Source organism: Lathyrus oleraceus, chromosome 3 (genome assembly GCF_024323335.1).
Source record: "Lathyrus oleraceus cultivar Zhongwan6 chromosome 3, CAAS_Psat_ZW6_1.0, whole genome shotgun sequence".
NCBI lineage: Eukaryota > Viridiplantae > Streptophyta > Magnoliopsida > Fabales > Fabaceae > Lathyrus > Lathyrus oleraceus.
In genome coordinates, this window is record NC_066581.1 from 136,452,336 (window position 1) to 136,470,392 (window position 18,057).

The window sequence follows — 18,057 nt, forward strand, 5'->3', positions numbered from 1 at the left end:
ATTCTTGCTCAATTGTCCAAAACAGAGGTTGATTCTTGATCAATGAAGGATGATGATCAAGAATCTTGAAGAATTTTTGGTGTTTGTGTGGAGAAATTGAAGAATCGAAGAGAGAGAAAAATGGAGGGAAAATGAAAATTCTAGATCTGAAATTCTATTATGGAGGTTATGGATTAGGGTTTGGCTTTTATATGGTGTGCTAATGACACTGAAATCCAAATTAGCCTTTGTTTAATCATGATTAGTGAGAAATTGATCAAAGTGCAAAAATGCAAAATGAGCTTAGCATGGCCATGTCCCACGTACACATGCTCATGCAAGGGTTTGGAATCACTTAAAACCAACCAAGGGTCATCATGGAAATAGTATTTTGCTTGTATCATAAGCCAATTTTGAATTATGGAAATTCCCTCCAAAATGCACATGTGTGAAATAATGGTTATACAAGCCTCTCTCATGCATGGCAATGGTTCATTTGTAAGGTCTTGATCATGAGGAGCATTTTGCAAAAAGAATGGACCAAATTGGAGCTTTGTATCAAAATTTATGTCATTTTGAATTTCCATGCACACTTTGTGATCAAATGACCATAACTCCTCAACCAATCATCATATGGACATGAATTAGGACTTTTTGGAAAGGGGGGACAAAGATATACAACTTTCATGTTAACCAAAAATCCATTTGAAACTTCTTTTATGTTGATAATTCAAGTTGAATGTGGACCAGAAACTTTCCATTTTTGGAAACTATAAATTACAGGTCATTTTCCATTTTTGGAAACTTTTGCCATGACTTTAAAATCTTCAAGATAGATGTTTAAAATGATGAATGAACCTCTTTTGAACATGATTAAGGTGTCTCAACTCATTTCCCCACCTCATAGCCCTCAGTTGACTGCACAGTTGACTTTTTGGTCCTCAGATGACCATGAAATGCCCTGATCAACTTGAGCCTCTACCACTTGGGAAAATTGCTCAAAAATGAAACCCTAGCACATGTAAGCCCCTTATGACAATCATGTGATCTTCATCCCAAGAAAATACCTCATCTCCTTGAGAAACCCTAGTTGGAAGAATGGCATTGATTAGGGTTGACCAGAGGTCACAACCCTAATTCAGAGGAACCTGAGGATAATCAATGAAACCCTTGATGATGATAGAACCATGATGATGGCAATATATTCTTACAAATAAGATGATTCTCAAGACCTTTGAAGGATCAGGAAACCCTAATTGAAACCCATGCCCTCAGATGGTTGATAATCAATTCATAGAGACCCTCAGGCTTGAATCATGTAGCCTCTCATCTTCTGAAAAGACTTTGGAGGATGACCTTCTTATTTCACATGATAAGCAAAATGAAATGCCTAATGCTCTACACTATGAAGTGCAATGTGTCAAACTAGTCTCAAAAAGAGGAGGGCAAATTTTGAGGTGTTACAGCTGCCCTTATTCAATCCACTGTTAACCTGTCGATATGAACAGCCTCGGCTTTTAGATGATCATGGTGAAGAGTGGTTAAATACAAAGAACAAACGAACAATTTGCACTCCGCTTGGAATTAAGTAACAATGCCTGTTAGAATCGGCAAAGAGGTGATCCTGAAAGAAGAATCCGTCTGGTAAGGTGGGAGTCGGTCTGAATACCGAAACAAAATTGTTAACCTGGATACCATAATAAATGGTACACAGGAATACCTATGGCCTGAATGCCGCTCATTAGTTTGAATACTGGAAATGACTTCGATCTGAGCATCAGAAAAACTGTGAGATTATTAATATTGGCCTGAACACTGAGAGACTGGCCTGAATGCCACAAGTTGCGTCGACCTGAATGTCGGAAACCACTTCGGTCTGAATACCGGAAAACTGGCCTGAATGCCACAAGTTGCGTCGACCTGAACGTCGGAAAACCTCTTCGATCTGAACATTAGAAAAAATGGCCTGAATGCCACTTCGGTCTGAATACCGGAAATGACTTCGATCTGAACATCGGGAAATCTGGCCTGAATGCCACTTCGGTCTGAATACCGGAAAACTGGCCTGAATGCCACAAGTTGCGTCGACCTGAACGTCGGAAACTTCTTCGATCTGAACATCGGGAAATCTGGCCTGAATGCCAATTCGGTCTGAATACCGGAAAACTGGCCTGAATGCCACTTCTGCTGGGGATTTTCTCCTTGTTATTATTTTTATTTTTATTTTTGCTTTTCTTGAACCCCCAAAAACTTCTTTGATTTACTTCCAAACAATGAACCCCGCTCTCCATTTGAACCCTGTTCTTCAGAAGACACTCTGCGTCTCCTTTTCTCCTGATGGACCCCGATCTCCGCGTTGATCGCGTAACATTCTCCAATCTTCATTCCCATCTCCGCACGACGGAAATTTTCCTCCAATATCGCACTACTGGGGAATACTGTGGATTCAAAATCACGATGCCAAACTCCTCAAAGTAACATCTTCACCAACCAGCAAAACCAATTCTCAAACGGTAACCACGGCTCGAGACTAGTTTATGCTTGCAATGCTGATGCATGAGTTTTTACAGCGTAATGCTCCATAACCATGGAAATGCTACGCAATGAGTTATGCAATATGCTATGCTTTTCTAAATGATGAATGTATAAAAAGTATCCCCTCAGGGGACGGCACGAGCCACTCTGCTGAGGAACTCGATATCTCTCCAATCTCCAACCCTGCTTAGGATAACACTGCTGCTGTGGACAGGACAATCCTTACTAGGGATGACCTCCGCTGAACTCGATCCGCTAGGGGATTTCACTAGGGAAAAACTACCAACGCACACCCCTGCCGGGGGAAACAACAACCTTCAGACCTGCTGGGGAAATAACAATCTCACCCTACCAGGGGAAACAACAAACTTCAGACCTGCCTGCCGAGGAAACACCGACCTCGAATCCGCTGGGGAGATACAAAATATTTGACGCGAAACACCTGTCGACTCGTCAAACACTGGCATCCATCATCTAACCACAGTGTCAACTTTCCATTTTTACAGACTTTGAAGAGTCTTCTTGATTAACCCTCTATGACCGTCGCCATTCTTTCGCCGTCTTTACACCATTCTTCAACTCCTTGTCCCTGATTGGACTCGAAAGATTCTTTTGTCAAAAACGCTTCACGTCACAACTTGCAAGTGAGTGAAAATAAACCAACAGCACCTGCAAAAGAGATCGTTAGATAAAACGTGCCCCAGGCGTGCCAAAATTTCAACACCCAGGTCACTCAACCTTCCGAATAAGATTTCAAGTTTTCAATCCTATAAACATGCATTGGAAGGGACCTTTATGTCTCAAAATGCAGAGATTCTTTATCAAAATAAACTGATGTTTTTGCAATCAAAGTGGTAATGAAAATAAAAAACAAAATTATTTGACTGAATATGCATTTTATTGATTGAAAAAGGTGGCTCGTAACTGAGCAATACACAGGAAGCAATCCCTGAAAAGAGGTAATTGCGCACAAAAGGAAAATCTATCCTAATCGCAATGTGAACCCGTGATCTCATCGAGTTCCAACCCGGTTACAACCCATATGTCCTCAAGACTCTCCGCGTTTTCTGCCTTCCGAAACAAGACGCTTCCGACCGATCTCCGTCCGGGATTATCCATGTGTCATATCCAAGGTACAAACGATCATGCTAGACGCAGTTGTTCGTTTCATTCCCTCTTTTGCCTGGACCACCCTTTCGGGTTTTTAGTCCACCGGGATACCCTTTTTTGCCCAAGCCGCCCTTGTGGGGTTTTCGACTTGCTGGGTGTACAGTTTTTTCTTTTTATCCCTAATTTTTGCCCGAACCTTTTTCATTTTTCATTTTTTTGGTTCGCCAGGATGCCCATTTTTGCCTGGACCGTTTTATTCTTTTCGTCCAGCGGGTCTCTTATACGAAGTATTTTCTAACTGCGTCCGCATTCACCGGGGATGGAAAGTCCTCACCATCCATGGTCGTCAACAACAAGGCTCCTCTAGAGAAAACCTTCTTGACCACGAATGGACCTTTATAATTGGGTGTCCACTTGCCCCGACGATCGTTCTGAGGAGGAAGGATCCTTTTCAACACCATATCCCCCACATGATACACATGAGGTCGCACCTTTTGGTCAAAAGCATGCTTTATTCGCCGCTGGTACAACTGCCCATGACAAATGGCCGCCAACCTCTTTTCCTCAATCAGGCTCAACTCTTCATACCGAGTCCTTACCCATGCAGCCTCTTCTAATTTCACATCCATCAGGACTCTCAATGACGGAATCTGGACCTCAACCTGTAGCACGACTTCCATCCCATACACAAGCGAGAAAGGCGTTGCCCCAGTAGACGTACGCACTGAGGTTCGATACCCATGCAATGCAAACGGCAACATCTCGTGCCAATCCTTATAGGTCACGAGCATTTTCTACACAATCTTCTTAATATTCTTATTAGCTGCCTCGACAGCCCCATTCATCTTTGGACGATAAGGAGAAGAATTGTGAAGCTCGATCTTGAACTCCCGACACAGTTCTGCCATCATCTTGTTGTTGAGATTAGAACCATTATCAGTAATGATTCTTTCGGGAACCCCATATCTGCAAATGATGTCTCTTTTTAGGAACCTGGCCACTACCTGTTTCGTCACGTTTGCATAAGAGGCCGCTTCCACCCACTTGGTGAAGTAATCAATAGCCACTAATATGAATCGGTGCCCATTCGAAGCCGTAGGTTCGATCTTTCCGATCATATCAATGCCCCACATAGCAAACGGCCACGGAGACGATATCAAACTCAACGAGTTTGGAGGCACATGCACCTTATCAGCATAAATCTGGCATTTATGACATCTCCGCAGGAAGTTGAAACATTGGGCCTCCATTTTCATCCAGTAATATCCAGCTCTTGACAACTTTTTCACCATCGCATTCCCACTGGCGTGGGTACCAAACGACCCCTCGTGCACCTCTTTCATCAATTGGCTTGCTTCTTTGTCGTCGACACATCTAAGCAAAACCCAATCAAAATTCCTCTTGTACAAAACCCCATCTTTGTTCAGATAGAACGTCGTGGCCAACCTCCTCAGAGTCTTTCAGTCTTTCTTAGACGCTCCCTCGGGATACTCTTGGGTTTCCAGATAACGCTTGATGTCATAATACCACATCTTTTCATCATCAGGCACTGTTTCGACAACAAACACATAAGCCGGTCTATCCAGTCATCCCACCTCAACACTAGGGAATTGATTCCACCACTGCACTTTAATCAAAGCGGCCAGGGTAGCCAAGGCATCTGCCAAAGGATTTTCTTCTCTCGGCACATGGTGTATTTCCACCTTGGTAAAAAACGTCAACAACCTCCTTGTATAATCCCGATATGGAACTAAGTGAGATTGATGCGTATACCACTTCCCGTTCACCTGGTTCACAACCAAAGCTGAATCTCCATAGATAACAAGGTTCTTGATCCGCAAATCAATCGCCTCTTCGACACCCAGGATACAAGCTTCGTATTCAGCCACATTGTTGGTGCATTCAAATGTTAGCCGGGTAGCAAAAGGAACGTGGGATCCCTTTGGCGTAACCAAAACAGCACCAACTCCACTACCATTCACGTTAACGGCCCCATCAAACATCAGAATCCATTCGGACTCGAGGTCAGGCCCCTCTTCCGGGATAGGTTCCTCACAATCTTTCGATTTGAGAAACATGATGTCCTCATCAGGGAACTCAAATTTCATCGATTGATAATCCTCAATGGGTTGTTGTGCGAGGTAATCAGATAATACACTCCCCTTGATTGCTTTTTGAGAAGTGTATTGGATATCGTACTCAGTCAAAATCATTTGCCATCTCGCAACCCGTCCGGTCAATACTGGCTTCTCAAAAATATACTTGATCGAATCCATCTTGGAAATCAACAAAGTGGTATGAACCAGCATATACTGTCTCAGTCGGCGAGCAGCCCATGCCAAAGCACAACATGTTTTCTCGAGCAGTGAATATATTGTTTCACAGTCGGTAAACTTTTTGCTAAGGTAGTAAATTGCATGCTCTTTTCGACCAGACTCGTCATGCTGCCCCAGTACACACCCCATAGACCCCTCGAGGACTGTCAAGTACAGAATTAACGATCGTCCCTCCACAGGAGGCATCAAAATCGGAGGCTCCTGCAAATATTCTTTTATTTTTTCAAATGCCGTTTGGAAATCATCATTCTACCTGACCGTTTGATCTTTTCTCAACAACTTGAATATGGGTTCACACGTGGCTGTTAGATGAGATATGAACCGTGAAATGTAGTTCAATCTACCTAAGAAACCCCAAACCTCCTTTTCTGTTCTCGGTTCAGGCATTTCTTGTATCGCTTTTACTTTAGTAGGATCAACCTCGATTCCTCTTTCGCTTACAATAAACCCCAGCAACTTACCGGACCGCACTCCGAAAGTGCACTTATTCGGATTCAACCTCAATTTGAATTGTCTCAACCGGTCAAACAACTTGGCCAAGTCTACCAAATGCCCCTCTTCTGTTTGGGACTTTGCTATCATGTCATCAACATAACATTCGATCTCATGATGAATCATATCATGAAACAAAGTCATCATAGCCCTTTGATACGTGGCATCGGCGTTCTTGAGACCGAATGGCATCACCTTATAACAAAAAGTGCCCCATGGTGTGATGAACGTTGTTTTCTCCATATCATCTGGCGACATTTTAATTTGATTATAGCCAGAAAAGCCATCCATGAAGGAAAACACCGAGAATTGAGCTATATTATCTACCAACACATCAATGTGAGGTAATGGGAAATCATCTTTCGGGCTAGCTCTGTTCAAATCCCGGTAGTCCACACACATCCTCACCTTTCCATCCTTCTTCGGCACCGGCACAATGTTCGCGACCCAAGGCGGATAATTAGTGACAGCTAGGAAACCAGCATTCAACTGCTTTTGCACCTCCTCTTTAATTTTCATGGCCATCTCGGGTCGAGTTTTGCGCAACTTCTGCTTTACTGGAGGACAATCTTCTCTCAATGGCAACTTGTGTACAACGATATCAGTATCCAACCCTGGCATATCCTGATAAGACCAGGCGAAGATATCAACATACTATTTCAACAGTGCTACCATTCTGCTCTTAACATTCACCTCAAAAGCGGCCCCAACCTTTACTTCCTTTCTGACCTCCTCGGTACCCAGATTAGTAATCTCGACTTGCTCCTCGTGCGATTGAATCACCTTCTCCTCTTGTTTCAACAACCTGGATAATTCTTCCGGCAGTTCACAATCTTCTTCGCCTTCTTCTTCGGCATGATAGATCGGATTATCGAAGTCATATGAGGGTGTAACAGGATTGTTATCAATGAGATCCGGAGAATGATCGCATCTGCATGAATGTTGATTCATGCATTGCTTTTAGAACCGGAACGAAGCAAATTAAAAGGAAGAAAAATGAAAATAAACATTGCCATTTTTATTTATTTTTATTAAACTGCAAAAAATATGAAAAACAGGGAACACCACTTTTAATGTGAAAACTTCCGTTTATTACTGATGCAAATATTGCAAAATGAAACACATGAGGTGGCCCTTACAATGAACCATTACGTTTCAGGCAAAACGTATGGCTTTCATGCAAACTGAATTGAAAAACAGAAATATTACTCTTCACGCAGAGTGATAGTGATGATCTTTTCGGCCTTCCAGTTCTGGATCTCCATCCCTGGTACGCACAGTTTTATCCACGAGTCGGGCTCGCAGTCACTGTCAATCTCCACCCACCGCACAGACGCGATCTGGATCCTCAGCAATTATATTCACCGTCATCTGACCATGCGTCGGCATGGGATTAGCATTAACATTCGGCGATGGTGCAAAATTGATGGCCTTGGAGTCCACCAAGTCTTGAACAACATGTTTAAAGGCCTTACAACCCTCAATGTTATGTCTGGGAGCACCAGAATGGAATTCGCACTTGGCGTTCTCATCATAACTGGCAGGCCTCTGATCTGGTCTTACCGGAGAGCTGAACCAACCCGAGATCCTTCAACTTCTTCAACAGGAACGCATACGTCACGAGTGGCCTATCAAACTGACGATCAGTCATTCTTCCTCTCACTTGATACCCGGCCCGTTGTGTTCTCTGCTGAAATGGCTGCCGTTGTTGTTGTTGTTGCTGTTGTGCGGGTTGATTATCAGTAGGAATTGTTACTGCAGCAGTATGCTGGTAGTAACGATCCCTACCAGGTCCTCTCTAGGCATACACAACACTCGTGTCACCCTCCTTCTTACGTTGACCGTTCCCAAATGGCTTCTTCGATCCAGACGACGAAGCATTTCCCTGTATCTTTCCCATTTTTAACCAGCTTTCGATTCTCTCACCAGCCACTACTATGTCTGCAAAACTAGTGACGGGACAACCCACCATCCTTTCAGTAAAAGTCCCCTGAAGGGTAACCATGAACAAATCAGACATCTCCCGATCCACTAACGGTGGTTGAACTCTGGCAGCCAACTCTCTCCACCTTTGTGCATACTCTTTAAACCCTTCATTCGGCTTCTGAGACATACCCTGCAACTGGGTACGGCTAGGCGCCATGTCAGCATTGAATTGGTACTGTTTAAAGAAAGCATCTCCCAGGTCCTGCCAGCTCTTAATATCTGATGATCTCAACTTGGTATACCACTCAAAAGACCCACCAGATAAGCTGTCCTGGAAGAACTACATCCAGAGCTTCTGATCCATAGTGTAGGCAGATATCTTTCGGACAAAGGCCTGAAGATAAGTTTCCGGGAAAGAACTCCCATTGTACTTATCACACGTGGGCACTTTAAACTTCTGTGGGATCACGATCCCCTCAACCAACCCCATGTTTGTCATATTGATAGCCCCAGGAGAGGTATGGCTTTCCAGCGCCCTGATCTTCTCTGCTAGTACCTGAATCTCCTTGCTCGGTGGTTGAACACTATACTGACCAAATTGCTCGTTCAGCACAGAGAACTGATCTTCTTCTTTATCCTCCACAGCCCCAAAGAAAAGAGGAAACTGATTATCCTTTAGAGTATTGTCCACAGGACCGGGCCCACCGCTCGCAGCGAAACCAAAACCACCACCATTGTTGATGAATACACCAACATTAGTTGCCTTCTTTCTGGGATCGCCACCATCCCTAGAACCACCAAGACCATTGTTGGAGATACCCTCTTGATTATTGCCACTATTGGCAACTGAAGCCCGCTCAAGCTTCTCCACCTTCTCAACAAGTGCTTTCTGCCCTAAGCCAAACCCTTGCATGACGTTAATCAACTCACTCATCTTCTCTTTCAGCTCCAGAATGTCAGCGTTGGGTGGATCCATCAGTTTGGGTCTGTTGCGTCTGGTAGGGTATCTGTGCGGACGAGCTACGTGCAAAGGAATGATTCTGCGTGCGCGAGCAATGATTCCTATCACAATCAAACACGTTAGAAACCGACACCTGCAAAATAGAAGACAAGTTATTATGATTCATGCATGAATGCAATGTCTATCCCTATGAGGAACACTCTGTCTTTCGATCCTGGTTTCATTGAAATGGATAATAATCTGACAACAACATTCTGACATAAATCATCTGGCTTCGTCGTACAAAATAAAAAGTTATGAAGATGTCTCTCAACCAGGATCTCAATCAAGAATGTACCCAGGATATGGATAAACATGAGTTAGATGCGGATGAATGCAAAATAGGAATGATGCAGATGCACGTATGCAATGCGTAGTGCCATCCTCTAAGTCATCTGAACGTCCACTGTACTGGATTCCTGTCTCTGAACTGATCACAACCATCCAAGGGACTAGGTAACCACAGATCCAACTCGGGGTTCCGAAATAAATGGAACCGGAGGATATATCACCATCATCACAAGAGAGTCACTGAACGGATATCAACCAGATCATCTGAACAAGTAACCTCAAATCCAACTCAGGGGATCCGAAATAAACGGAACCCGCTCATAAATACCACGGACAGAACTCCGGCGTGTCAGAAATAAATATCCATAAATCCAACTGAACCAAAGTCACCATCACAAAATCGCCAACAGAACCTGTATCTATAGGAGTCAAACCCTCCCCTCACAGGTAAACTCTAATAAGGTCATCCTAAGGCGGATAATCGGTCTCGACAATCGGATGAGATACTCAACGGGTTGGCCCTTTCGGGTGTGCCGTGCAGCTCTCATAAAATCGTCTAAACCAAAGATTCGGGAAAGAGCGGTCACCGAAGTCAACAACTCAGAAGAGGTAACCCAACCATAGTGGAAACTCCATAATGGAAGAGCTTTCTCAAAAGAACCTCATCCGGCTTGTGGTATGTCACGTCGCAACAACATGCCAAACCAACATGTGAGGAACGTGAGACCACGCTAATCCTAGGTGTATACTCGGGCCTGGGTTTTAGCCCCACTCAGAACACCCACCCCAAATCATAGGAACCACACCTGTCCAGAATCCAACACAATGATAACATGATGCATGCAAACATATATGCAAATATAATCACAGTATAATAACCATAAATGCCATAAATAAAGCAGTAAAAGCAACCCAAACTACCCTAAAAACTACGCTAGAGAGCGCTAGGATTGACTCGCTTAGGGAAGATTGACCAGCAAGAGGTCAACTTATATCCCCAGCAGAGTCGCCAGCTGTCGCAACGCGAAAAACAACCGGCGGGAAAATACAGAGCCGCCACCGACGCTATTCATCCTATGACGGAAAGGGAGCGCAAGACTAACCTAAGAAAGGGAAAGGAACGGTCTTACGACCAGAGATTGCAAGGTACTGGAGTCGGTTACGCAAGGGGAATGTATTAGCACCCCTCACGTCCGCCGTACTCGACGGGATCCACGCTCAAAAGATAGCTCAAAGAATAGGAAAAGGTTTCTAATAAAACTGCTCAAAGAAATTGCACAAACTGGAATAATAAAAAGGTGGATGAAAGAAAATGGAGGAAGTGGACTCGGCAGGATGTCGCATCCTGGGCCTACGTAGTTTGTCAGAAACAAACATCAGAGTCAACGTAGTTCGGGGAAAAGGAGACATGCTCGCTAGGATATCGCATCATATGCCTACGTATCTTCTCTATCCAGAAAAGAATCAGAGCACTCGTAGCTCGGCTAACGCACGCCGAAACAAAACACCAAAAGAGACACTGAGACGTCAAAGAAACACTCAAAAGGAAACAGAATGCGAATACATGGACATACACCCGACTCCAAACAACCAAAAAGGAAACAGAATGCCAATTCATGGACTCACATCCGACTCCAAACAACCAAAAAGGAAACAGAATGCCAATTCATGGACTCACATCTGACTCCAAACAATCAACACAAACAAGGAAACAGAATGCCAATACATGGACTTACATCCGACTCCAAACAATAACAAACGCTAACCAACAAACACCAAAGAAAAGGTTATCATATTACCCCAACAAAGTAATCAAATATCCAAAGATGAACCCCAAAGATGAACCCCAAAGATGAACCCCAAAGATGAACCCCAAAGATGAACCCCAAGTGATACAATTAAACCCCCAAAAGTGAACCCCCAAATTAGTATAGGTGAACCCCAATCTGAGCCCCAAGTGATGACAGAAGAAATCCTCAAGGTAATGAACATACAACACATGCACACGCTGAACAAACGGGTACTCACACCAAAGAAGACAAACAAAGGGTACACACACACAAAACAACAAAAAAGAAAAGCTTGCCCAGAGAGATTGCTTACAACCTCCTGCCTACGTATCTCATATGGTATGAGAATCAGGGCGACGTAGTTCCCCTTAACAGGGGTACAACACTCTCCTAACCAGATACCATGGAAACAACAAACTAATAGGGAGACTAAGACTCGAGCCTAATAGTTGTCATGCAATCAACAATCCCTAAGTTGAGGTCTCTAACATGCATCCTACTTCCTCAGAAATCAACCATATAACTCCTACAGAAATGGAGATGAGAAGAGGAAAGCAGATAAACACACCAACACAAGTGGACAAGCATCACACACTATATCCATACAAGAGGCCCAAACAATGGGTAGGCTTTAGTCAAGAGGGGTCACATAAACCTCGACAAACAAGCCAAACTGTAAGGGGTAATCTGTAGCTCTTAACCACTAACCTTGAGAGTTAGAGTGAAGCTGATTAAAATGGAAATGAGGATGAGACCTCATGCTCTTAACCCTGGCTAGGGTGAGCTCAAAACAAAGAAAGCGTGGGGATCCAGAAAGTGGGATCCTATTCCACTTGACAGACACTGGACAAAGATCTTGGGTACATGTTCTAGAGCATCAGCACGTAGTGCGAGCATAAAGAACGACTCACTGAATAACGGGGGATTGGCTACTAATCCCTTTTATCCGTCAATTGCCTCTTCACTTAGGAGGACTTATCAAGTATCACATGCCTCATCTTGGAGGTCTTTGGCACAAATGTAAACAAACACAAACAGAGCCTCTTAAGGAGGACTTGCCAGCAAAATGCCTGCCAAAAAGGTGACAGGACTTCCAGACTACATGGAGTAAGAAGGTAACTACCTAAGTGGTGTGTCAACCATAATCCAAAGCTCAAGCAAGAGCTAAAAGCAAGCAACTAATGTACCTGTACAAAAGCTAAACAGTTAGTATCTCAGACAACCAATCAGAAAACAAACAGTGAAACCATCCAACTGTTACACAATTCAATGTACAATGGTCAAGCAATCAAATGAGGCAATGAGCTCAACACATCAACTTAAATCCCTACAAAACACAAATAGGTCAGAACACAATTCAATTTGCGTCTCAAAAGGTGAGCAACTCAACCATTAATGCTAAGTGTCCAAACCTGAAACACAAGACAAGGTTAGTTCATGTACAAAACACTAGTACAAAGACTAGGTCCAAAACCAAACCAAATGATCAAAATAGAAATCAATCTTTTGCTTATCACTCAATCAAACACTTCATTCAATGTCCTCAAAAGGACCAATATCAATTCAAAAAGCAAAGGCATCAAATGGCTTATGTAAAGCAAAGGCAAGCAAATGAGCACAAAATGGACTTCCAAATTAGAAAATCCAAATCAAAACAGAAAAGCATGCAAAGACTTTGATATTTTTTATATGTTTTTCTCATGTCATGGATAATCAATGTGAAAAAAATCAAATCCAGAAGAGTTCAAATGATAGATGAACAAAAATGCACAAATGCAATATCAAAAATGTGACACAAATTGTCACATACATCTCCATGTGTCAAAAACAATGATAGCATATGAGAAAAAAATTTCAAACCAGTGCTCAAAAATTCATATCACATGTGAAGATCAAGCATACAAAAAATCAGATCAATTGGATTAAAGATGAAGATTTCACAAAGCATTGAATGCAACATATCAAATTAGCATAATGTTCAATCAAAAATTCACAAATAAAAATCCAGAAATCCACAAATCATGAAAATAATACTAAAAAAAACTAGACATTCAAACAAGACTATGAAAAAAAATTGGAGTTAATTTGGATCATTTTTCAATTTTTAATGATTTTTCAAAGATGAATGAAATAAATGGAAATGAAAAAGAAATATGAAGGGAAATACATTTATTTGAATTAAATCAGAAATAATGCCAGCCACACGATCAGGCGCGAAAACAAGATCAACGGTCCAAATTTAAACATTGAAACGCACAGCTTCATTAATTGAGTCAGCAACATGGTCAGCAATTCAAAGTACGCATGGCAAAGTCAAGCACACACGGTCCAATCATTCACACACATAACAGCACAATCAGCACACACATGGAAGGCCATGCAATCAAAATGAAACGATGCGTTTCATTAATGTGTTGGCACATACATCAGCGAGTCAAGGCTCGCGCGGATCGGTCAAAAGCATCACAACCAATGGATTGGATACGCAGGCGCACATGTGGACGCCACACAAGCAAAAACCCTAGCATGAACCAGACGCCGGAGCTAAGCTCCGGTCGTCTTCTCCGACAACCTGGACGGTGACGCTCCCAAATTTTTTCCAGAAATTTAAAACGCATACATCATTCGAAAGCTCTTTCCACATACATTCCAAATCTATAATCAATTGATCCTAATTCTTCCTAAATTTCATGGATCGAAGAGAAACATAATCATGATCAAAAATTCCAGTTCATCATACAAGTTCATTTCTCAATCATTTTCAAAACTAATCACATCAGCATAACCTACACAATGAGATCTACACATTCATATCAAGAAAACATCAAAAGGAGAGGATCAATTTGGATCACTTTGAACTGGAAATTTCTGAACTCGTGTCCTCAAGCACTCTACAGCTCCAGATCTTCTTCTTTAACCTTGCCTTGAAGCTTTAAGCAAAAAGAATCAGTTGAAAACTCCTCAATCTTCCTCAATTTCAAACTTCCATTAACATGTGAGTGTTCTTGAACTGCACCAATTCTTGCTCAATTGTCCAAAACAGAGGTTGATTCTTGATCAATGAAGGATGATGATCAAGAATCTTGAAGAATTTTTGGTGTTTGTGTGGAGAAATTGAAGAATCGAAGAGAGAGAAAAATGGAGGGAAAATGAAAATTCTAGATCTGAAATTCTGTTATGGAGGTTATGGATTAGGGTTTGGCTTTTATATGGTGTGCTAATGACACTGAAATCCAAATTAGCCTTTGTTTAATCATGATTAGTGAGAATTAGATCAAAGTGCAAAAATGAAAAATGAGCTTAGCATGGCCATGTCCCACGTACACATGCTCATGCAAGGGTTTGGAATCACTTAAAACTAACCAAGGATCATCATGGAAATAGTATTTTGCTTGTATCATAAGCCAATTTTGAATTATGGAAATTCCCTCCAAAATGCACATGTGTGAAATAATGGTCATACAAGCCTCTCTCATGCATGGCAATGGTTCATTTGAAAGGTCTTGATCATGAGGAGCATTTTGCAAAAAGAATGGACCAAATTGGAGTTTTGTATCAAAAGTTATGTCATTTTGAATTTCCATGCACACTTTGTGATCAAATGACCATAACTCCTCAACCAATCACCATATGGACATGAATTAGGACTTTTTGAAAAGGGGAGACAAAGATCTACAACTTTCATGTTCACCAAAAATCCAGTTGAAACTTCTTTGATGTTGATAAGGCAAGTTGAATGTGGACCAGAAACTTGCCATTTTTGGAAACTTGAAATTACAGGTCATTTTCCATTTTTGGAAACTTTTGCCACGACTTGAAAATCTTCAAGATAGATGTTTAAAATGATGAATGGACCTCTTTTGAACATGATTGAGGTGTCTCAACTCATTTCCCCACCTCATAGCCCTCAGTTGACTTTTTGGTCCTCAGATTACCTTGAAATGCCCTGATCAGCTTGAGCCTCTACCACTTGGGAAAATTGATCAAAAATGAAACCCTAGCACATGTAAGCCCCTTATGACAATCATGTGATCTTCATCCCAATAAAATACCTCATCTCCTTGAGAAACCCTAGTTGGAAGAATGGCATTGATTAGGGTTGACCAGAGGTCACAACCCTAATTCAGAGGAACCTGAGGATAATCAATGAAACCCTTGATGATGATAGAACCATGATGATGGCAATATATACTTGCAAATAAGATGATGCTCAAGACCTTTGAAGGATCAGGAAACCCTAATTAAAACCCATGCCCTCAGATGGTTGATAATCAATTCATAGAGACCCTCAGGCTTGAATCATGTAACCTCTCATCTTCTGAAAAGACTTTGGAGGATGACCTTCTTATTTCACATGATATGAAAAATTCAATGCCTAATGCTCTACACTATGAAATGCAATGTGTCAAACTAGTCTCAAAAAGAGGAGGGCAAATTTTGAGGTGTTACACTTAGGGCCAACTTTCTTGAAAGCGAATGGAGCCATACTCGAAATAATGGTGTGACGTTTAGCAAACATCATGATATAACTCATGAAAGTTGGTTGGAGAGCTTGTCCTTCATCGCTAGGGGTTAGTTGATCTAGCCTTGGTCCTTCGACCCTCATATCCCGGATTCCTTCAGCATCCTCATCGACAAGGCCCTTGTTTGGAAGATTGGCCTCGAAAGTGGCATTAAGACAAAGTTGTAATAAAAAAAAGGGGCCAGACAACAAAATGTTCACTTTATCCCCCAAATTCTTCAATTGAGCCACTTTGTTGCTCAAGGATTCGTAAAGGCTTGCCAGAATCATCTCACTTAAGCAGACATCATGCCCCGCATGCAGTTGGTTAGCCAGGGTAAGATATTTTTTGGCAACTTGTAATGATTTCGAGCAGAATACAGAGTGTGACAGTCACAAAGCCAAAAAATCTATGTGCTCCACGTCGGAGACAGTTTCCGTGTCTTTATCATGGTAGTGAGCTATGTGTGTTGAATACGCCGCTCTTGTAGTCGAAAAGGCAATAGTATCCATGGAATCAACATCAGGATCGTAGGTGTGGCCAGTGGGTTTCAACCCTGTGATAGCGACCATGTCGAAGAGAGTGGGTGTGACCATTCCGCAAGTAAGATGGAAGGTATAATGTGTGTTGTCCCAGAAGTATAGCAAAGAAATTAACATAGGGTTACTATAATCCAAATCCAATTTCGACAGCATAATGAGGTCATATATCCCTATATCTTTCCAAGCCTAAGCTTTTTGTTTCTCTATCTTGTTTAAACAATTGGAGTAATCAGTGGGATCTTTAAAAGTTGGGGTGGCACAGAAGGCTCTAAAACCATTGTTCATAAACCTCAAATCTATAGTGTCTTCAGCCTGAGTGTTTTAGGTAGAGGAAATCCTAGGGTTTCTAGCCTGTCTTATGGGTTTGCATTTATGGTAAGATGGAAAAAACACTCTAAGTTTGCTGGTATCAGCGTCTAAATCTGCTAAAGGTCTAGATAAGGCATGAGTTTTATCAGAGACAAAAACAGGAATGAGTACCTGAGATACATTAATCCTGCGTTTCTCCTCTGTCTGAGGTTCTGGTAAGTACTGAGGATTTCCAACTGCAAGTGGAGCAGATAGCGTAGAAAATGGTGGAAGTTCAGAGATCTTCTTAGGGGCTTTGGACCTGTTGGCGGTAATTTTGAAAGAGACTCATGTTCCCTGAGAGCTTTGTTTGAAGCGTCCATTGTTAAGGTTTGGAGACAAAATCTGGATTTCAGTTAGAAGATATTGGGAGAAAAGAGGGTTTGAATGTTTGAAGATTCAGAGAACATGGGAAAGTTTTGAAATGGGTAAGTAATTGGGTTTTATAGGCCTGCGGGGAGACATTTCAAATCAACATTAATGGTGGACAAGTTAATGGGACACATGTATCCCTTGGGCAATGTAGTGAAAATGGAAATTAATGTTATAGCCCATGATTTCCTAGAAGCTAGGAAACATGATGAGTAAAAAATATTTTGTTGTGTGCTGAAAAGACGTGGGTAGCAAAAACAATGATGACGCTGACGTCATCAGACAAATGGAGGAATTAAAATGTTTTTTGACAATATTGAGACACCTGGCACAATATCAGCCATTGAGGCGTCAAAGTAAGGTCTCAAAAAAAGTCTTTCTCTCTCGTGTGTCGAAAATGACATTTTTGGGGGGCAATCTGTTAGCTCAAATTTTTGACGCTCACCCCAAATTGCCAAAATTGGAAAATATGCACAGCTGGTTTCGACCATGAAGTGATTCGACCAGCTGGGGGGTAGATCGGCTTAGCTGATTGGATAAAGATCAAGCTCATAGCTGAAATTTCGGAGAAGTTCCTTGAGGAGCGGTTAGAAAATAGTTTTCGATCAGAGATTTGAAATTTAAATAAAGGAGGGAAGATCACCTTCGTCAAAAACCGCAAGTATACGTGTGGAGCAGAGTGAGCGAATGCATGCATGTAGGGCGCCACGTGTATCGACGTGATTGAAGGACCACCAAAGCGGTTATTTTGATCCAATATAAATATATGGTCTTAGTGTTAGAAAAGTGTGTGTCAAATCGTGTACAAAATCTGCAAATTTACTAAGTATTCGT